We start from the raw sequence: 22900 nt of genomic DNA, 5'->3' as shown, positions 1-22900 counted from the left end.
AAAAAAGAAAAGTAAAATGCTATTTAAAAAGAAGCTTAATTAGACTGTGTAACTGAATACAACTATTTGACATTACAGTTCAGGTCAATGGTATTTTACTAACATTTTGCTAAGTCCTGAAGACCTTATTCAGTTCTTTCTCAGGCAAAAGTCTAGTGTGACTGAGGTCAGAATGAGAATTTTAGGATTTGACCCAATGGTTGTATGCAATAACCAGAATAATTTGTTGTACGTGTTAAATATGTGATGTATTGTTGATGTCTGGAATAATACAGTATGTGTTTTTGAATGGTTTTTTTTGTCCTTTATGATGAAGATCATACATATTTTTAAAAGAAAGATGCTTAAGGATTTTCATGTAACAACAAATAAAATAAAAATAATCATAAGTAATGATGTCCACTTATATAGCTCCTTTCATCTACATATCTTAAATCAATTTACAGACATTAAGTAAGCAAGTCTCCCAATATCCTTGTCAGATTGGAGACTAGTATTCTACCCTTTCACAAATGGAGAAATTGAGGCACAGATATTAAGGGGTTTAATAAGGCAAAGATGAGACCCCCAGATACCTTAACTCCCAGAACTAATCTCTAGCCACAAAATTACCCATCCTTTTCCTTCTATGCTATTAAAACAACAGCAGCAGCAACAAACGACGTATGCAGTTACCAAACTGTTAACATTGTAATTCTGTACTGCATGTCTAAAATGGAATCTGTGTTGCAGGTTCAGGAAAAAGAGAGCCTTTCATAAACCAATGGTCACCTGCACTCAAGCAGACCTGAGGACTGATTTCTTCTAATGTTTCATTTAAGAGAGTATTACAGTGAGAGTTTCAGAGGTGACATGGTCTTTGCATTTAAACCTATGCAAAGGAAGAAACTCAAACAGCTGCCTGGTAAATTCTCAGTGCAGATGAAGGAAATGTTCAAGATGTAGATGGCCTTGGAGTCATTTCAAACCATTCATAACAGTAATTCTGAAATTATATCACAAAAACATCAGACAGAGCTGATTACTTATGAGAAGGTGCGGCTTCTCTGCTGTTATTCCAAACCCAGGGCTTCAAAAGATATGTTTAATAATGTACATAAAGAATGATGAAGACTTGGAAATTAAATTGTTACTCTGGCTCCTGTGAACTTTGATTCAAGTAAGCAAAAGAAGAAAAATCTTCTCTGCCTGTGCTGAGAGATTTTGGCACTGGGTAAACATCTGTTTCTTCAGCTGAAATGCCTAAAGCCACACAATTACAAAAGTACCTACCTTTTGCTTCCTATGGTGAATGTCTTTAAACACTGGGTATTTTCAATCTGAAATAGTTACATTTACTGGAGTATCTGAGGCAGGCACTATTCTAAGTGTAGGAGATATTATAAGTGCCACAATAAAGGTGAGCACCGATGTATGGTAATTGATTTTTAAATGTGTCAACTATATTGGTATTTGTAATTCTCCCCAATGTCTCCAATGGGGAAATTTTGCAGCTGCTGCAAAGGAATGCAAAGGGGAGGCCGGGAGTGGAACAAATTCTGCAGTGAGGATGTGTGTCCTTCAGTAAATATCCAGGGGACAGTTCATTGCTGCTATGCTTCTGAAATATTCAGCCCCACCAGAAGCAGCACCAACAGGGAGCTAGGCATAAGTACAGAGCCTGCCAGCTCTTCCCCATTGGACCATACTTCAACTTTCTCAGGGCATTAGGCCCAGTGGCTTTCATCCTGACCACACTCACTCCACATGTAGAAGACGAGCCTCCAGAAGATGTTTTCAGGGTGGTCTTTAAAAGCCCAGACCTCCCAAAAGGCATGCATGCACTATGATTAACAGCAGCATCAGCCGGTTGTTTTGAACCCAATGTCAACTCTTCCTGGACTCTGGCCTCTGCACATAAATTACCCCGACAGAATGGCTATTCAACCATTCCATGACCCAAGGGAAGTATTCTTCAACCCCACTTCCTGCACATCTCCTGAAGCTGTACCTTGGGCCAAAGATTTGGCCCTAACTGTATATAATTTAATTGTATTCCATATGTTTCAAAGACCATGTATTTCAAAGTGCTTTACAAAGTAATACTGGTATTTCCAATTACTGTCTTGAAAAATACTGCCATTTGTTTGTGTTCAGCAATAACTGACACACACAGTCTTGGCCACCAAACATTAGATTGCCAGCAGGCATCCCTGATTTCAGCCATGGAAGAAGTAAGCGGGAATTGAGGCCATCCACACTTTTGCAGGAGGCAGTTAGCAATTTACACAATCAGGCCCAGAAACAAAATTCGCAATTGCACACTCCTTTAGTCATTCTGTGTGAACAAATGTTGGTTTCTGGAGTATGCAGACAGATGCACCCAGAAATATTGTCCCACTAAAGGATCCCAATAACCAACCACATCCCTTTCATAATGTGATCATCAGTTCTTCATTTAGCTTGTCTGCTCTGCTACATAGCTAGTTAACATTTTTAATCCTTTTTATGGTTATTGCAGACAAGTTCGTATAAAGAGGTTTACATTTTGTCTGGAAAACTTGTGCAATTGTTCAAGGAATAAAGCCATAGATCAAGTTCCAAGCAACAAATAATAATTAAAATAAACACACTCCAGCTACAAAACAATGGTTAGGAAATGCACAAGCCTATTAAGAGAAATTATGATTGTTTTCAAGGTAAAAGGCACTAATATTTGTCTTGTTTTTAAAGTTCCCTAGATTCAACTACGTTTTGTAAGTGTCCATTAAAATAAAAACAGGGACTAAAATCCTATCCTTATTGAAATCAATGACAGTTTTGGCACTGATTCCAGCAGGGCCCGGATTTCACTCATTTTATAATCCATAGCCAGTAACATACTGCTATTGCCCTTCAAATTACATGCTATTTGTATTTTTTAATAAGTTGATGTAACATCCCCAACATATTGTATTCTCTCTCTTTAAATATCATAGACTCCTTCAGCCTGAAAGATCAAACAAGGAATGAGTAAGCAAAGGGTTTAAAAAGATGAGTCATCTTTAGTATATACAGCAGTAACAATTTAAATTATACTTTATAGGGGATACACTACACTACACCAGTTATATTGTCATAACAGAAAGTATACCCAGACTTATTTAACTTCTGTTCAAATTTAGGTCCATATCCTGCAAACATTTAAAGGAGTAAAGTTACTTTTGTGTATTTAGTGGAGTGAGCCTTTATTCTACTGCTCCTTTCCTGCATTGCTATGGATTAAAAGGTACTGCGAAGGCCTCAGTTTAGCAAGGCACAGTCTTCAGCATATGTATATCTTTCAGCACATATATTCCCATTGAAAAGCAGTTGAACAACATTTGTTTAAAAAACTTGTTTTAAAAACTATTAATGAAAAGATGGTCCCTTTTAAACGCTCTGGTTAGTGAAGAAGCTTTATTGTCCTGGTTGAGTATTGACTGAAGGTTGTTACAATTCACCCTGTTCAGTCACTCAGAATATAGCTTTCATACAAGCCTTTGTATAAACTAATCATAAATTTGGTTTATTTTATATTTTTCTATGAAAAACAACAATGTATTTTATATTCTTTTATCATTGAAAGACACTAGCAAGTCAAAAAAAGTCAAAGTATGGCAGAAAATAAAAAGGAGGACTATCATATTATGCAAACATCCTGGAATCATGCTTCTGATGAAGTGAGCTGTAGCTCACGAAAGCTTATGCTCGAATAAATTTGTTAGTCTCTAAGGTGCCACAAGTACTCCTTTTCTTTTTGCGAATACAGACTAACACGGCTGCTACTCTGAATCCTGGAATCAGCAACCCAAGGTGCATTGCATGACTACATAAAAGAAGAAAAACAACCCCTTCTGCAAAGCAGTTCATTTTTATGTATCAAGATAAACCATATGACCGTGTGATCTTGCCTTTGGGAAAGCAATAGAAAGTGGCTTGAGTCTACCAGCCAGTCCTAAGAAGCCTAATTAGCAATGGCCTTTGCTTTTCATCCCATGTGTTTTTAAGTAATTATTTACTTCCAAGTATGAATATAGGAGGAATGTTTGCCCCGGGACATTCTTTTTTTCTACACTAAATTGTATTTTCTGAAGGAATTTGTAAAAAACTGTTCCTTTACCTTTTTAGGGAGAAAAATTAAATGGTGACTACAGAACACATTAGGCTAACACCTAAGCGGGTGAAACAACTCTGCATGCATGAGAAGAAAATAAAGAAAACAGCATTTTGCAGTGAAATTCCTTGTATTGAATTACTAAAGAGTCACATAGCCTTCTACACCTAGTCTTTACATCAGTTTGAGTGCTAGCCGACTGGAAAGCTAGGATGTCAAAAGTTGCCTTGTCAAAACCACTAATTTGTTTAATGAATTCCACTTATTGATTTTTTTCCCATTATTCACCTAGTTCTGTAAACTGGGAGAATAATTAGCAGGTACATACAAATTTTCCAAATTTTCCTGGTTGAATATTTATAAAGAATTTAGTTCATTTTCCCAGCTCTGAACTAGACCATTATATATCACCATATTTACATGAAAAGCAAAGCCTTACCAATTTTAGTTTGTGTACATCTCACCTTTTTAAAAGGGCAAAAATAAAGAACAGGGAAGAAACATGTTCAATGCAGCTTTATGTTTCACTCCCTTTTCTGGGAACAAACTGGCATTTCGTGGATGGGACCAACACAAGCCATTTCCAAGTCAAGTCTTCGTTTTTTATTTTTTAATCCTGGTGAGTGGTGCCAATGTGTTTGACTTACATTTTCCCAGGATTCAGTCATTTTGCAGTGTTGCAGATACAGGGATTCTTTCATTTTTGGATAGAGTTCAAAATATTGCAGGCATTAGTAGAAACAGATTATTATAATAATAATTATTTTCTGAAAGGTGAAATGTACAAGCATATTGCCCTGATTGACAGGGACAGCAAACCACAAGAATTTCCTCGGGAGGAAAATTTGCACAAGGAGCTAGTAAGCAGTTTCTCATTTTTTCTTGACTTAAGTCACAGCACTGTTATCACTTTAGACCAGATATCACTAATAACCCTGCTGCCTGTACTTCAGAGAAATTGACTATAAAATAGTTCGAGGAAAACCAACTAGGAAGCTGCACAGCAATGCCTTCTCAGTCTTAGGCCGAATTTTCAAAGTGGCCTCAACCCATTTAAATTTGCACTTAAGTTGTGTATCCAAAATCCAGCATTTACATGTGCAATTGGGTAGCTGGACATCTAGCTACTCAAGCTGCAAACACAAAATTGTTGGAGCAAATTTGGGCCCTGCTCCTTCAAAATTCTTAGATATGTGCTTAACTGTTCTCATGTGAATAGTCCCATGGCCTTCAGTGAGACCACTCATATAAGTAAAGTGAAGTAAATGCCCAAGTGTTTGGAGGAGTTTAAAACTTAAAAAGTTAACTTAACTTAACTTAAAAGTTTCTCTTGACTACCATAAATCATTGTGAAAAGTATGTCCTATGTAGTTGCTAGGTAGATTGTGGCTTATATGAGTTCAGTCAGTTGAGGCTGCTATCATTGAAAGAGTATGAAAGAAATTTTGCTAAACTCCTCTTACTGAAATGTTATATGGAGAAGAAGACCTAAGCTTCAATATTGCAGCTGGATTCCTATGGGCAGGACTATGTGCCTGTGTTGGAGCACCACTGACGGATAAAGGGGTCTGCCCATGAGGATTCACTTGAATGATCAGAGCTCTATTTGTGATTATAAAACTATATCCAAATCCATCTTGCACCAAGGCTGCTCTAGTTCCTACAGAAGTGGGTTTTTTGGTTTGATACTGCAAAACACTGAGATGCTGTGCTCCAAGCTATTGAAATCAATGGGCCTTAAGGGCCCTCAGCACTTCATAGGAGGCTTTAACACCTTGCTGGATCAGGCCCAAGCCTTAAGGTCAGCCGGAACTGTCCAGCAGGATCCCCCGGGGTGCCCCGTGGGTCTGAAGCCCCGAGCCATCTGAGCACCGGTATCCCCTTCACGGGGGTTAAAGCCCCGAGACCCCAGCCTCGCAGCAAAAGGGGCAGTGTGGGGAGTTCCGGAAAACAGTCTCTGAGAATTTAAGCCCAGATCAGGCCCTTCATCACTAAACCATACAGTGACATGGAAGTAATTCAGTATAATTATTCAGCCCACAAAGACTCTTATTGTTTCTAATAAAACTTTCATTGAATTACTTACATACATTAAAAAATGAAATGGAAGGATGCACAGAATACTGCTGGGGCAATGAATGGATATGCCAACTTGCATTGCTTCACTCCCTTCTCAACTCAAGAGAGAGAGTCTGTCCAATTATCTTTTCTTTTTGGGAAAACAGAATTTTAAAAGGCAGTGAAGGGCCGGATCCTGCAAACATACACTCAGTCGGAAGTCTAAGGGACTATTACTACAATAGTGAAGTAAATGGGGCTATTTTCTCCTCCCCTGCATCTCATGGAGCTTCCTCTATGTTGTTCCTCAGAGCAGCAGTAGCCACACACGTAGGTGCCATTTGGTCTCTTGTGGCAGCAATGAGGACAAGAAAGTTATCCTGTGGCCTCTGGCAGTGGAATTGTTGGTTGAGTAGATGCCCTCTTGCTCAATGATCTTTTGAGGGACAGATCTTGATGTGGATGGGTTTCCCACCAACTGTTGGAGGTCTCATCCACCTACTCAGAGTGTGGGAGTATGAAGTTCCCTGGCTGGTGGTTTTGTAAACATACAATTACAGTTTCTTTGCATTTGTGTTTTCTAAAGTATAGTTATTGCAATATTTGTTGGGGGGGGGGGTTGGGCATCCACCATAGAAATGGGCAACCATAGAAAGAAGTGGTTTTGGGGTTGGTTTTAGGAATGAAAATTCAGATACATGAGTTATAAGGGCATCAAAATCAATCAAAGTGTAGATGGGCTGATCAGAGTTATTCCCACAAATGGAGAGTAATAATGCCTGCAGTATGCCTGACATTCTTTTAAATTATGAAACTTCACAATTTACAGTGAAAAAAAAGTCAACATTTTTTTAAAATTCTCAAAATTTCTAGGTTACCCATGGATGAAAGACAAGTCAGTTCAGGCCTGCATAAATATAAAAAATAGCATCACTGTATTCAAAGGATCTGCTTCCTTAATACACACACACAGTCATACCTGCTCACTCCAGTGACAAAAATAAAGTGGATTGGGGTTGTTGTTTTTTGACTGCTTTTTACTCCTGTTATCTCAGCAGAGTCAACACAGCTATGGGAGAGAGAGTTGGATTCTGTTTCTTCTTGTACATCATCAACAGAATGTTTGACTAAATTTCAGTCATTTACACCAGAAGACAGTAGGGCCATAGGTGCCAATTCTATGGGTGCTCCAGCTCTGGAACACCCACGGAAAAAAATTAGCGGGTGCTAAGCATACTCCGGCAGCCACCTGCCCCCCTCCCTGCCTTCCGGCAGCCCTGCTGATCAATTCCTCCTCCTCTCTCCCAGCACCTCCCGCCCACCATGATCAGCTGTTCTGTGGCATGTATGAGGCGCTGGGAAGGAGGGGGAGGAGTGGGGATGGAGCGCGCTCGGGGGAGGGGAAGGAAAGAGGTGGGGCAGGGGGCAGGAAGAGGCAGGGTGGGACTGGGGCCTGTGGGGAAAGGGTGAAGTGGGGGCAGGGCCAGAGTAGGGGTGGGGCTTGGAGAAGGGGTATAGTTGGGCTTCAGGTGGTGGGGGAGGGTTGAGCACTACCCCAGATAGAGAACAAGTTGGTGCCTATGAGTGGGGTTACTTGTACAACAGCTCACCAAATTGAGTAAGGGTTTGCTTACACCACAGAGTAAGCCTAGGTCTGTGGGACCTGGGCTAAGGACTCGGTGTTTCCAAGCCCATGCATGAGCATCCACACTGCATTGTAAAGCTTGGTTTTACAGTTGCTGGACCCGGGTCTCACAGCCATGCTAACACATCCATATTGCACTACACAGACCTTCTCAGTTGTGTCTGTGGCTTGATATTTGTCCACACTGCAGAATGACAGGGCTTGGATTCCAGTCACAGCGGGACTTGGGTTTTGACTGTCCCTGCCAAGGTCCTTGCTGACTTGAATCAGACTAATGTGTGTGTGTGGACAGAAGTGGGGTTTGGACTCAAACCCAAGTCAGAGCCCAGGTTTAGTGTGCAGTATAGACATACACAAGGGTGGCACAATCTAGGCCCATATATAGACACCCAAATATTGCAAATAACTTTCACTTTTTTACATCAGGTTTGTCTAACCAATAGGAACATAGTAGTCAACATGAATGCCAGTCTAGCTGAAATGTAGATATCCTGAGAATTAATTTATTCTTTAGCTACTGGAATAAATTATTGTGGAAAGCACACACACTGTACCTAAGAATTTGAAATCACAGTTGTTTGTATGCACAAAATTCTGCCAGTCAGGTACCATAGTTAGTAGGTGAAAAATTACGGATGCAGATGTAGAGGTCACTTTTGAAGAATAGGATCTTAATATTCAGATAGAAGCCATGAGGTTTTCACAAAAGGGAGCAGACCTGTAATTTCCTTACTTTCAAATATTCTAAATACTCAGGTATTTCTCAACCTAATTCAATTCTTTTGGAAGTCAATTCTCTTTTTAGCAGACAAGTTCTCCTTAAGTATCTTTCCAGAAAGCTCAGTTTGATCCTCCATTTTAGTCTCCAGAGAGCTATTTCTGACTTTCTGCTTTTGCCAACAGCCATTAGTTTTCCACAGTGCTTAGCTTCCAGACATAGCCATGATTTTGTTTTCTAAGGATGGCAATGCAGAGCTACACCTTTATCAGTGTTTTCATTGACTATTGTAAATGTCATTTCTAAAGTTCCCATGGAGTTTTCAGCAGCCAAAAGGATGTGAGAGTCATGTTTCCACAATACTGTCTAAGAGGCCATGCTGCCACATGGGAAGAAACATTAATTTACCGGCTTTATTTCTAATTTTAGGCATTTTGCCAATTATTGGTGTTACTTTAACACTGGGATATTGTTTATAAGCTTAGAGGAAAACAGACTGCTAAAGAATTCTTCACTTAGTAAAGTCAGCCCAGAGTTTATCACAGTTGGAACCAGCATGTTCAGGTGCTGTCCCCACTCGCCAAGAGACATGTTTTCAAAATTCACTTCTCTGGATTGCTGGATCCAGATTACAGTTTGGGTTTCTCCCCATCTCCCATTATTACCCAAATAGGAATCTGGCCAGAACAACAATCCTACTGCTCTTCTGCTTGCTTGCAGAAGTTGTCTGGGTATCTTTAATTACCACAGCTAGTCAGAGTCTGATATCTGGAAGGCATCACCCCAAGTAGGACAATGCCTCATAACACTATACTGGGCCACTGATTGAGTACCAACTCATAAGGAAGAGCATGGTTTAGCAAATCACTAAACAACATTTCTACAGAATCTGGGTTTTTCCTTTGATGTTTCCCACCCAAGTAGTGACGAGGCCCAATCCTGATTATTTTACAGACATTAACAAGATCACAGTCTTAGGGAATATGGCTGTAGGCTTATCATTAAGGCTCAGATTATGTCACGGTTATTTTTAGGAAAAGTCATGGACAGGTCCTGGGCAATAAACAAAATTCATGGAAGCCCATGACCTGTCCCTGACTTTTAACTAAAAATAACTGACAAAATGAGAATGGAGGAGTGTCCATCATCTACCACTGCTACAGCTCTAGGGTTGCCCCACCACCCGCGGCAGCTCAAAGCTCTGGGGTCTGCGGCTGGGAGCTCTGGGGTCTACCTGTGGTGGCTGGGAGCTGCAGGGGACCCACAGTGGCTAGGAGATCCAGCCCTGCCACCCTGGGGCCGAAGCGGAAAAGGTCACAGAGGTCCCTGCAAGTCAAGGATTCCATGACTTCCATGGCATAATCTTAGCCTTACTTATCATGAATGATATAAACAATGCTGGTCGTAGTTTGGCATAGTAGTACCCGCCAGTGCTAATCCCAGGAGAAAAAAATAAAACCCAACTCCACCCATAACTCTGAAAAGTAAACTATACTGAATACAAATGACATCCCAACAGCTGTGCAGTTGCTTCATTGTGAAAACAGCCATAAAATGTGACAAAATTCTTACAAAACATGATATAGTTCACACAAGTTTAACAATTCCCTTCTGTGAATATTTAACTGTGGCACAAGAGAAAGGCACTCTTCACAAACAAGATTAATCTAGAAGAAAAGGTTGGATGGTTTAAAGGATTGAAAATGGGCTCCTGATCTTTTGCCTTCAGATCATTGATGTGAATCTAGACCAGGTTGAGAGTGTCCTTATTCTGTGGACAAACAGAGGGTTTAAATTTCTGATGTCAATCTGCCACCTTTTGAAAAAAACTACACTCAGTTTTATTTTTTAAAGGAGATGCATCATGAAAAACAATCATCTCAAATCCTCGAGACTATGAAACTTACTCTGGATTCCCAGTACTGTAGTGCTAAGCCAGGCAAGGTAAATATTCCCTTTTCTTTTGGAAGCCACAAGTCCTCAGGTTCAATGCATAGCTTACACAGTTACACCAGATAAACATTTATGTAACTCTACAAAAGCCTTCAAAGAACACAAGGCTCTATAATAAGAGCAATGAGAGAGCATCCCCAAAGAATTTCCCTGCAAATTACAAATCTTTCCAAAACCAAATTATTCATTCTTGCTCTTGTGTATGGCTCAGTTGAGAAAGCTTTTAATTTAATTGCAAAAGCGCTTGCTGATCCAATCATGGATTTGGGAAACTTGGAAAAATAGTGCACTGAGCTGCAATTCAGCAACTCAGGACACAGAATTGTTTCTTTATACTGATCTGAGAGATGCACTTTAATTTCAGTTTCCTTACTATACTGTAACTTTATCCAAGGTCATTTTCTTCTGGCATGACAGTTCCCTTGGGAGTTTCTCCTTTAATTAATCAGTCTCCTTTAATTAATGCTGCTTAGTATTTCAAGGGCTAAAACCCTTTTTACAAAGTTATTATTATTCATGCATCCATTCAGTAGTAGCTATCTATCTTTACTGTCATATAGGCACCTAACATGATTTAGTTGACCACTGTGGATAGGGACAAAACATGTCAGAATAATCGTGTTTTAGTCTAGGACAATGTCTAGTCTAAAGAACAGTTTTTGTACATTGCCCTAACCCACCCAGACTGGTCACTAATTTTGTTTGTGGAAAAACAGCTCAATTTGGCTACAACTGAATTTAAACCTATAAAACTTTATGGAAAAGCAAATATAGATTAGCTATAATGTTAGTGTCCCCCTCTAACAGCTCATTTAAAGATGTCTTTTCAATATCTGAATGAGACCAGCAAGTCTAAAAGGAAAAAAAAATTAAAGAATCAATTAAATTAACTTCTGGGTTTTTCAGACACTGCCTGCATTTCATTCCATTCTGCATGTGACTTCATCTCCACCCATTCTTCTGCAGACTGGACTTCAACTGTGCTATAGGAAATCTATGAGAAAAGACAAGGAGGAAGGTCTTTAAAAAAAAAAAAGCCTGTGTTGGCCCATTTATCTGGAACACTTTCCTCACTCTTTTTGCACTATTGAGTCCCTTCCCCTTTTTAAGGGCTAAATTCTGACCTCTAGGTGGTTCATTTGCTTCATGTATGTCAATGACTTCATATGCAGGCAGAATGTGATTTAAATCTCTCCTTAAGACCTTCCACTTCTGTTTGACTCTCTCTATAAAGCATTTTGTATTACCTTTATGAATTAAAGTACATGCAAATAGGCATTGTATTCAGATACAGTGAGGCAATATTTAGCAACATACAGTGGAGGTCACCAATAAGTATTATCTTCTCATGGTAAATTCAACACAAGACCACAGTAGCACTAGACCAGAATTATCTATTTTGCAGCCTAATGATATATTTACTGTGGGACCATTACACCTGTTGGCAATTCATGTATGCTACTTTAAATGTTCTTTTTGTGTTCAAAAACATAATGAACTTTGTTCACTAGTCTTAAGATTTCAGGAGAACTGGATAACACTGGCAGCCAAGCTCCCCCCTCCTCGCCTCTTTCTCCTCCCCCCCAGTGCACCACATCCTGCTCCGCCCTCTCCCTTCCAGTGCTTTCTGCCCCACCACCGCCTAACAGCTGTTTAGCAGCGCTTAGGACTTTCTGGGAGGGAGTGGGGAGGAGCGGGGACACGGCGCACTCAGGGGAAGAGGCGGGGCAGGGACAAGGTGGGGGGGGGGTCGAGCACCCAACGAACAGAGTGGAAGTCGGTGCCTATGAATGGACATACAGCAAGAAATTGTCCTGCAGATTTCAGCTACTATAACTAACTGTAATCCTATGGCTTTGCTGTTACTGCCAAAAAAGGCGGGGGCGTTGTTTGTTTTTTACAGTGAGATAACAAATGCATATTAGCTATCCTGCTGAGGAAGTAATGGAGACAAGGCACTGTAGTTTTAGCCTGGGTTATTATTAGTGAATGAGTAAGTGATACAATAAGGGTGGAAGAAAAGTTTCAAATACACTATAGAAAGTAGGGAGATAAAATAGAGATATAGAGGTCAAAAATAAAAATGTCTAAGAGTATATCAAAAGGGCTTTGGTAGGTATCACATGTCTAAGCCATTCAATAGCCTCAGGGTCAGCAGTGTGCAGTCAGTAAAATCTTCCTGATAGACCATCACAAGATGAGCAGCCATTCAGTAGGTATGCAGCATCCTCAACCACACCACAGTTATGCAGAGGCTGTTCCAGAGGAATGGTCATCTGAAATGGTTAAGCTTGTACTAGACATAGCTTGGCAACTCAAAACCAGGCAGTCTCTCATCAGGCTTAGTGATGTAGAAGAAGTTATTTACAGAGGGAGCAGTTTGTTCCCATTCTACCCACCACAGTGAGGCAGTGTCTGCCATAGAGATGGTCATAGCATAAGGTAAATTAGGTGAGGTCAAAGTGGGTATAAGGGCTGGCCTTGCATTGCTACCTCGCAGTAAAAACTAGGTGCTTTGACTCCACTAGGATTTTACAGCAGGATAGCTAATGTATGTTCATTATCCTGCATTAAAAACACACCATTTTTAATAGTGAAGACAAAGACTGCGACATCAACCAGTGTTACAGCTGGTTTTTCTCATGCCATTACCCTGCAAAGATCTCATGCCTACTGCCAAAGAGCCTGTTTTCCTTTGACTGAGACATTGTGTAATCTCTCTCTCCTGGGAAAATATGCAGCATCAAATATAGGGTAACAAGAATGGGATGTTCCAATGCCTGTATCTGAATGTACAAATGTGCACATGGTGTAACTTCAGCCATCAGTGAGGTCTTCTCACTCAGCTCTCTTACAAACTGGGCACATAAATGAACTGAAGAATGAAAATTATGATCTCTTTTCTGATGTGTCGTGTGTGTGTGTGTGTGTGTGTGTGTGTGTGTGTGTGTGTGTGTGTGTGTGTGTGTGTGTGTGTGTATCTTCTCTCTTTTTATTCATGTGTTAAATCTCAAAAGGTAGTAAACAAAGGGAACATTTTCCATCACAATTTTTTCTCCATATTTGCATTCTAAAATTAGAATGAAAGTATCAAGTATCCTCTATTAGTCAAGGATATAAAAACCATAAAGAGAAGGGAACTCCTTCAGGTCCCTTTGCCAGTTGTAAAATGGAGCTCCTTAAGTTTACTAACTAAATTGACATCTGTTTGACTGAAACAAGTCTGTCCTGCACCATTGTAATGCTCATACTCAGAATGTAAACTGCAGCTATCATCAATGGCAGACAAGATCTGATAACTGATTAGGCCCAGATAACTGAGCAAATCTGCTTGGGCACTAGAAAAGAAATCATGTCATTTTAAAAGCAGATGTATGTTCTTATTGTTTGCTTGTAAAGCAATAAAACAACTTGCTCTTTCCCAGTCTATCTCAACCGTTAAAAGTAAATACACTTACTGTAGACATGGTGTTTACAGTAGAACTGTTTATTTTAGCACCTGCTTATTTTACTACATAAAAAACTGACCTCATATTCAATTAGAATTATTTTCACAATGCTGGTCAGCCTTTGCTGGGGGAAAATACTACTTGCCTGTTGTGAGAAATAATCACTGTAAATTAATTTCCACTGATTTTTCAAATCCCTGAACTTAGACAAATTTAAATTACAAGAAATATCTCCACCTCTGTAGTGCATCACAGCTCTTTGTAATATTTAGCTTGTGTAACAGAGACTGAAACTTAAATTTGCATATAGGCATTTTGTTTTCTCATGTATGGTGTCATAAATATAAAGGGACGGGTAAACACCTTTAAAATCCCTCCTGGCCAGAGGAAAACCCCTTTCACCTGTAAAAGGGTTAAGAAGCTAAGTTAACCTCGCTGGCACCTGACCAAAATGACCAATGAGGAGACAAGATATTTTCAAAGCTGGAAGGGGGGAGAAACAAAGGCTCTCTCTGTCTGTGTGATGCTTTTGCGGGGAACAGAAAAGGAATGGAGTCTTAGAACTTAGTAAGTAATCTAGCTAGATATGCGTTAGATTCTGTTTTGTTTAAATGGCTGATAAAATAGCTGTGCTGAATGGAATGGATATTCCTGTTTTTGTGTCTTTTTGTAACTTAAGGTTTTGCCTAGAGGGATTCTCTATGTTTTGAATACCTGTAAGGTATTTACCATCCTGATTTTACAGAGGTGATTCTTTTACTTTTTCTTCTACTAAAATTCTTCTTTTAAGAACCTGATTGCTTTTTCATTGTTCTTAAGATTCAAGGGTTTGGGTCTGTGTTCACCCATGCAAAGTGAGGTGAGGATTTTTATCAAGTCTTCCCCAGGAAAGGGGGTGTAGGGTTTGGGGAGAATTTTGGGAGGAAAGACATTTCCAAGTGGGCTCTTTCCCTCTTATATATCTGTTAGACCCTTGGTGGTGGCAGCAATAAAGTCCAAGGGCAAAAGGTAAAATAGTTTGTACCTTGGGGAAGTTTTAACCTAAGCTGGTAAAAATAAGCTTAGGGGGTTTTCATGCAGGTCCCCACATCTGTACCCTAGAGTTCAGAATGGGGAAGGAACCTTGACATATGGTATAAGATTAGAAGCCAGCATGTGTGTCTATAGTTATAAAAGCAATTGCTTTTACAGAACAGATACTGTATAAAGAATATTTATATTATTTTCAGTATGAATCTTCTTTTTAGTAAGACTACAGGTCAAAACTTCAGTGCCTAAAGTTAGGCATCTAATATGGACATAAATCAGAGCTAGCTGTCTTAGATTCAGTCCACAAAAGAGAGAGGTGATGATAGCTGGGGCTAACAACCAGAAGAAATTGCAAAGATATTACCACTCCCTCTCATTAAGGGGAGTCAGGTAAGCAGAATTCTGGTTGGATTCCCACCTGCTACTTGGAGAGCAGGCAGCAGCTATGGCCAGATCAGCGTTCTCCCCATTTCTTGATATGCAGGAGGTGCAACTGTTTCTTTCAGATGAGGAATTGGCAATTGTCATGCGTGGCTTTGTTACCTTCAGATAAGACTTCTACAATGTGCTCTACATGGGGCTCAATCCTAAATCTGTCAGCATTTTATTATCCAGAAACTGAAATTGTGGCACAATTAGCTGCTTACTTGTCAGACACATCAGGAAATAAAATTATACCAACTGTTAAAGTGAGTTAGTCTATATGCCCTTAACATGAACATATTTCTCTCACATTTTATATATAGCAATCTATTAGCTAATAGCGCCTTGACTTTTGGGAGGATGTGACGATTGGTACACTCCCTCTCTTTCAGGCACCTCTGATTTTTAAATGTGGCAACATTTAGTTATTATTTCACTCAAAGAGAACATCCTGTGGTCAAATAAAAGGATGCTTTTATCTTAATCATCACTCCCACATTCAAAAATACACAGATTTTCAGCCTTCTACTCACCTTTTTACAATTTTTTATGTATGAGAAAAATAGAAGAAGTACCTTTAGCAGATTTCAAAACACAGTTAAATTGGCAGACATGGTATATTGGCATCATAAGAGCATACTCTTGCTTGTGCCTGTTTGTAAGTTGCAAAAGTGCCCTACTGGAGGTGTGTGGAATAAGGTCACTTTCCTTGTTCCAATCTCTTCCCAATAAAACACACTTCTCAATCATGATCAAACATGCCCAAGAACAGCATACAACTACTCTGCAATTAATGTACATTTTCTAACCTTCTAGGTGAGAAATATTTTTATGGAAGTTTTCTTAACTAAAATGCAATTAAAAGAGCAGGTGACTTCAAATGATCTTCACCTCTCCAAACTAGATATCTGCTTTTCAACATGACTTGCACTTGGAAGACATTACATTTCTTTTTGGACAAGCAAAAAGAGGCTTATTCTCAACACAACAGCATTTCTCTATTTGCGCCTCTCAATGGCTTTGGTATAGAGCTTCCAATCAACTCCAAACTTTCACGGAACATTCTAGCCATCAATGGGCAGAATCCTATTGATTTTGGTGGAAATTGGAAAATGAGAAGAGGGAAATGGGGGACACACGGAGCCGTTTGCAGACCCAACAGCTTCAACCACATCTGTAATTGTCTACAGATCAAAGAATTGATTGATGGCAGCCATTAACATCTTCTAGCCTAATATGTCAGCTTTGACCATCCCCCCAATTTAGTTTTAAAATGTTGAATCCTGAATGACTTACCATCCAGACAGAAAGAAAGAATTTGGGGGAGGGGAAGGAGAGAAGAGGAAATGGAAACACACAGAGGTATGTCTACACTGCAGTGTAAGCCCAGACTCAGACTTGAACCCAAAGCCCCTTCCATCTACACACAGATCTCTCAGGCTCAGAACTAGGGTCCCAGGACCCTATGGGGTGGAGGATTCAAGCCCAAGTAAAGCTGGGACCCTGGGTTCGAGTCCTATTACTCTGCCCTGCAGATGCAATCTTCCCTACATGGGTCCCAGGAGTCTGCCAAAAGTATCCTACAATCCCATGGACCAACTTCCTTTGACCTCTCTATCTCAAGAGTCCCCAGTCGACTCCATGGAAGCAACCCCCCTTGGGGTGGGTGCATAAGCTCAGTGAGTTAGCATTAACCATTCCATTGTCTTTTGACTGCTGAGCTACAAACAAACCATCAGAGACCCTTCTGTGTTGGCAAAGGAGACTGAACAGAAGTAGTCTTTTGAAAAGCATGCTGCTTCATGGTCACAGGAACACAGACAGATTTTGATAAATCTCTGGTGCAAGGCCAGCAAAACAGTGGACTTTAGTAAGAGTACCAGAAATGATCTTGTCTACCAGCAAGTAGAGAAGAAGTTGGCAATGTTGCAAATATACCAGATTAGTAACAGTGCAGGGAGCAGATTAAGCGACTCAAAACTGAGTACAGTAAAACGAATGATCAGATCTGCACATCAGGCAACTCACTGCCATCATGCCTGTTTTATGAGAAGTTTGACCGGTTGCTGGGCATTGCACCGAGCACAGAGCCAACAATGAGGCATGGTGACCTGGTCAGCTGGGATGGCAAGCTCCAGCACGAGAACAAATGGAAACCAGCAGCAGGCGCTGAGTGAGGCCAGTAAAGTGACTCTGTTGTTGAAACCAGTCCTAAAGGAGACTTTGCTGCAGCTGCTTCTGCAGCAAAATCCTGGGGCCATACATGGGGGAGCTTTCTGATGCCCCCCTGAGGAACAGCCCATCACAGAGCCTGCAGCAGACATGGAGGGGACAGAGCCTGGTAAATTTCTCGCTCCGTTTTAATGTTCATTAATACAGAAATGGGAGGGATTTCTGTTCTATGAATGCAAGGAGCTCCAGCTAGCAACATGTATCTGCTAGTAACAGACTGTATGGCGTGGCATGGTGTGACTTCCCCCCATCCTCCCCACACACACACAACCACGTGGAATTCAAAAGGGCAATTAGGAAATGCAAACAGTAAAAATGCTTTGAAAATGAATTTTTACTCAAATGGCACAGATTTTTGCTAGGGCATTCCTGTTTCTTAAAAATAACAATCCTACATTGCCATGCCTGTAAATACACTGCTCTGTAACCCCATAACAGTGTAACAAACCACATGGAAATAGTGAGCAGAGGGGGCAGGAGGAAATATTTTCCATTTACAAATCTAGTCCATTTTAGTTTAATGTAGTCCATGCAGTACATAGATGACAAAATAATCTGTCCCAAATTCAACTGGGGTTTGAATTTTTGTCCAGACATGTACTGGTGAGGAAGGGGAGTAAGCAGGATGACTGTGGAGTTCTGTGTGTTTGCATGAAGTCAGAATACTCTAAGCCAGGTAGAAGATAACACAGCAGCTTCTTGACTCCCTCATGAATTCTGATCCAATCCTGTATGCTGATAGCTGAAAAATCTTTTCCAAGCAGGAACTCATCACATCACATGATGACAGACAGCTAAAAAGTGAAAACTTTTATAAGTGCTTTTATAAGTATACAGACATCACAGCACCTTGGTGGAATGATAATCAATGGAATTCCGTAATACCAGGGTACAAAATATATATGAATGATAGAGGAGGCCGTGCTGGTGGGGGAGTGGCACTACATGTAGTAGGAAGAAAGCCTGAGACGTAAGCCCTTGTTTCAGAGGCCTGGTATGAGGTAGGAACTGCTCACAGAATCTGGCAAGAACAGGGCTACTATTGCAGAAATACACATTCTTAAGAAGTGCTAAGTACAGAGCGTGACGTTTCACTCCATATGCTTTATGAAAACATGCTTATGAATGTGGATATGATGAAACTGGAATATGCTTTATGCAAAAGGTCTCTTGTAAGGTATCATTACAAAGCTTATAATCTACTGAGTGTGTTCGTCCTATTTGTTTGCATGTATTTTTTCTATATCTGAAGTTAAGAGGATAAGATATAAACTTGTATTACTGATTTGGACATATTAAGTGGAAGCCATCAAGGGTGCTTCAGAATCAATGAACTGTAAATGGCTCTGTTTACTTGCAAACCTTCCTCTGTACATGTGGGTCATCCCAGGAAGAATGGAGGCTGAGGTCTCATAGGACATGTGACCATGTCACATGATTTTGGAATCCATCTTAAATCTGGTACTTTTCCCATTTAGAAGGAGGGGTGGGGACCCAGAGAGACAAAAGATTCCTGCCTTGTGCCAAAGCTATAAAAGTGGGTGGAGCAGGACAAAGGGGCCAATCATGAGAAAAAGCCTTTGCTTACCACCCAAGATGTCTGCTGAAACTAACAAGGACTGTACCAGGGGACAGGATTGAGCCCAGACTAGAAAGGAGTCTAGTCTGTAAAAGAATCTTATTGGAACATCTCTGAGGGTGACATATTACCTGTAATCAGTTTCTTAATGTATTAGGCTTAGACTTACATGTTTTGTTTTAATTTGTTTTGTCTGTTATTACTTCAAACCACTTAAATCCTACTTTTTAAACTTAATAAAATCACTTTCATTTATTAATGAACCCAGAGTAAGTGATTAATACCTGTGGGAGCAAACAGCTGTGCATATATCTCTATCAGTGTTATAGAGGGCAGACAATTTATGAGTTTACCCTGTATAAGCTTTATACAGAGTTAAACAGATTTATTTGGGGTTTGGATCCCATTGGGAGCTGGGTGTCTGGGTGCTGGAGATGGGTGGCCTGCTGAGCCATTTTCGGTTGAGTCTGCAGCTTTGGGGGCGTGAACCAGACCCTAGATCTGTGTTGCAGCAGACTAGCATGTCTGGCTCAACAAGGCAGGGTTGTGGAGTCCCAAGCTGGCAGGGAAAATGGGCTCAAGGTAATCTCAGCACATCAGGTGATAGTCCCAAGCGGGTCTCCGTGACCGAACCCATCTGAGAGAGTACTCACGCAAACACATCCCAACATCAAGTGATACCAGAACATCCCGATATCAAGGATGGTACAAAAACATTCCCCAAGGATAACAGAAACACACTGACCCCTCCTGAAAGATAAGGTCAGGATGACAGTACATAACTTGTTTATATCAGGATATAAAGATGTATCTCAGAGGGAGTATCTTTGGCCAGCCTGGGGGGCAGTGGAAAGTCCCGCCACTGGCTGAGCTGCGTCCATTGTCACAGGCATAGTGTCTTAGTCTCCTCATAGAGTCTGCCAGGTGCTATTCCAGTGCTTCGTTGTCAATAAATCTGGCTTGTACCTTGGGGTTTCTTTACTGAATGTAGGTTAAAGTTCCAGAACTTTAACCTATGTAATTCCTCATCCCTACAGCTGTCCCTTGATTTTTCATCCATCTGCTGCAAAGCATTAGATCTTCAAAATGAAAAGGGAGAGAGGGAAATGGAAATTTGAAATAAAAAAAGGTAAAAAAAAACAAGAAGAGAAAACATTTCTAACTCACTTTACTTTCATATCTCAGAAGTTATACCAGTTTTATGAAGGAAATACAGAATAGCCATTTGCAGTGTATGTAAAACACACTAATCCAGAGACAAGATGGGTGAGGTAATATCTTTTATTGGACCAACTTCTGTTGGTGAAAGAGACATGCTTTTGAGCTACACAGAAGAGCTTGTCTCCCTAATATCCTGGGATCAACATGGCTACAACAACACTGCAAACACTGTATTATATCATTTTAACCTAAATATATAACGTTGCTATACTATGCCCCAATCCTGCAAAAGGACTGAATGTAGACAGATCCCACAACCTGTATAGAGCTGCATTGCTCCATTTGAGTACAAGGGTTTTCCTGAGAACACCTCAGGTAAGATCAGGGTTTTTTTCCATAGGATCTGTTTGTATGTTACAGCCAACTAATCATTTGGACAAAGAAATTAAATTGATAGTTAATTGGCTAAATAACCATTTCACCAGGGTATTTGACAAAATGGCAAAAACTTTAAGCATTTGATCAAATGACTGAGAATTTGACCTAAATTTGCTTACTGAACTAAACCACCAAAAGAAAAGATATTACACTTCACTGCATAATGTTAACTATAAAAAATATCTGTCAGCCACTAACTGCAGATGAGTTATAGTTTTGTAACATTCTGTGCCTTCTTATTGGAGCAATTGAGCTTCAGCTGACAGATATTTCAGCATTTTTAAAGCATTTATACCTATTGGATTTGGTCTTGGACCCTAAGCAGTTACATTACGGAAGTCCCTTGCAGCTCCATAGTTAAGGTTGTGCTGAGATTTCCACTTAAAGTACAGACTGAATAAATAATAATAATAAATAAAAAAAGAAAGCTAAAACTAGTCAGTCACACAACAGCAGTAGAAGTACAGCAAGAACACAGCCCTCACATATTTCCCAGATGTCACAATGTAGAGTAGCCCAAGGATCAAGTACAGCCACCTTTGCAGCCCATCCCACCTCAAATTTCACTGGGTGCCAGACTGCCAATTGCAAAGGTTCTGGACCATTCTGAAAAAAGCAATAGCAGCTGGACATAAAGATTACTGCTAAGCTGCAGGCCTGATTGTTGGTAGTGGTGGTAACGGTGGTGGGGGGCAGGGAATAAGAGATGTAGAAGGTAACCCTAGGAAGCATCTACATTTCTAAATATTTGTTTTCCTGTAGTTAACATCAGCACCTGAAAAAATATGATGTACATTTGTTGTGTATGCATACAAATCCCATACAAATACATACTATATTTGCGCATACATATTGGATAACTGCACACACAAGGGTCAGATTTGTGAGTATAAGTGACTGCACTTGCAAATGTTGGGTTTGTATGCTCATTTTTTGCAGCTGCATCTCAGATTCCTATACCTAGAAAATTCAGTCCATTATATTAACTTTTACATAGTTTACCAATAATGTATTCTGTGTGAAGGGTTTGGAAGGTTTTGTTTGAGGGTGGTGAAAAAGGGTGCTTCATATTTACCTATAGCTACATCAACCTATTTCAGATCTTGGGTTCCCCCTATTTTGGGTGTGGGGGGGGAGAAATTGAGAGATCACACCACATCCCCTCTCACTTCCCCACAAAAAAGTTTTTTCAGTTATCCTTTAATGCACTGTTTATTCATATGACAATTCTGTTCAAAGACCTGGCATCAACCTGAAAAGATCTGAGTTATCCAAGTTCTTTTGGGAGGGTGGGTGTGCAAATACATCATATTTGAATGTGAATTAATTTCCCCCCAACAGACATAACATAAAGGACAGGATTAAGAAAATCTCAGGAAAGGCAGAGAGCAGATGTATATGAAGTCCTAAAACAGCACTGTGTAGCTCTATGTTATGGCAAGATCATGCAATATCAGATTCATATGAAAATTAGATGCATTGACAATGTACTTTTCAAAAAAAAATTGGAGCCCCAAAAAGGCACTGCTTAATGATAAGGATTTATTTATGTGAGTCAGTTCCTCTAAAACCACATTTCAGATTCTAAAGCAGATGAACACTAGAGTCAAGGTTTAAGAGTAGCATGAAAGCAAAATCATCTCCTGTCTAGGGTTTCCAAAATATCTTAGGCCAAAGTTACTTTCTTGCTAGAAAATAACATTGTGCTGCGAGCATTTATCCTACTATTTCAAATTATTAATCATGGATATACAATTCCTTGCTGCCAAGGAAGTGAAGTTGTGCCCAAACAAAAACATTCCAGGTGACGTAAATCTACAGTCTTCACCCACAACACAGAACAGCAGTAGGAGATAGGGGATCTGTCTGCAGCTAAGCTGACAGTGACAAACTTCAGGTTGTACAGAAGATCTTGAAAGCCATGCCAACCAATATTACAAGCAAAGCCAGCAATCTGAACCAGCAGCACTCTAGTTCTCACTGCCTGCAGTATATTCCCACCTTCAGCAAAAGATCCTTCAGGGCAGCAAGAACAGCAGTAAACCTGTCATTAGCAGCCACAGTACTGTCACATCAGCGACTCTCATGTGTCAGCAACAGT

The 22900-nt window shown here is 40.2% G+C and overlaps 1 protein-coding gene and 1 long non-coding RNA gene across 3 annotated transcripts in view; one reads left to right on the top strand and one right to left on the bottom strand.

Moving 5' to 3' along the window:
- Positions 1-22900, bottom strand: part of JADE1 (jade family PHD finger 1) — a 96471-nt gene that overhangs the window by 66082 nt on the left and 7489 nt on the right. Inside the window, exon 1 of one of the 2 annotated variants that reach the window (XM_043513510.1) lies at positions 4579-4600. The exons of the other annotated variant lie outside the window; for it this stretch is intronic. The gene's annotated coding sequence lies outside the window, so the exon portion shown is untranslated. Of the gene's footprint in view, positions 1-4578; positions 4601-22900 lie in introns of those variants that run through there. 2 annotated transcript variants of the gene reach the window in all.
- The window catches only part of LOC122459955, a 28677-nt gene continuing 12164 nt past the window's right edge, over positions 6388-22900 (top strand). The window contains exons 1-2 of the long non-coding RNA XR_006280949.1: positions 6388-6567; positions 15348-15351. This is a non-coding gene — a long non-coding RNA (uncharacterized LOC122459955). The remainder of the gene's footprint in view (positions 6568-15347; positions 15352-22900) is intronic.

This window comes from Dermochelys coriacea, chromosome 4, assembly GCF_009764565.3.
Source record: "Dermochelys coriacea isolate rDerCor1 chromosome 4, rDerCor1.pri.v4, whole genome shotgun sequence".
NCBI lineage: Eukaryota > Metazoa > Chordata > Testudines > Dermochelyidae > Dermochelys > Dermochelys coriacea.
This window is presented reverse-complemented; position numbering and strand designations above follow the sequence as displayed.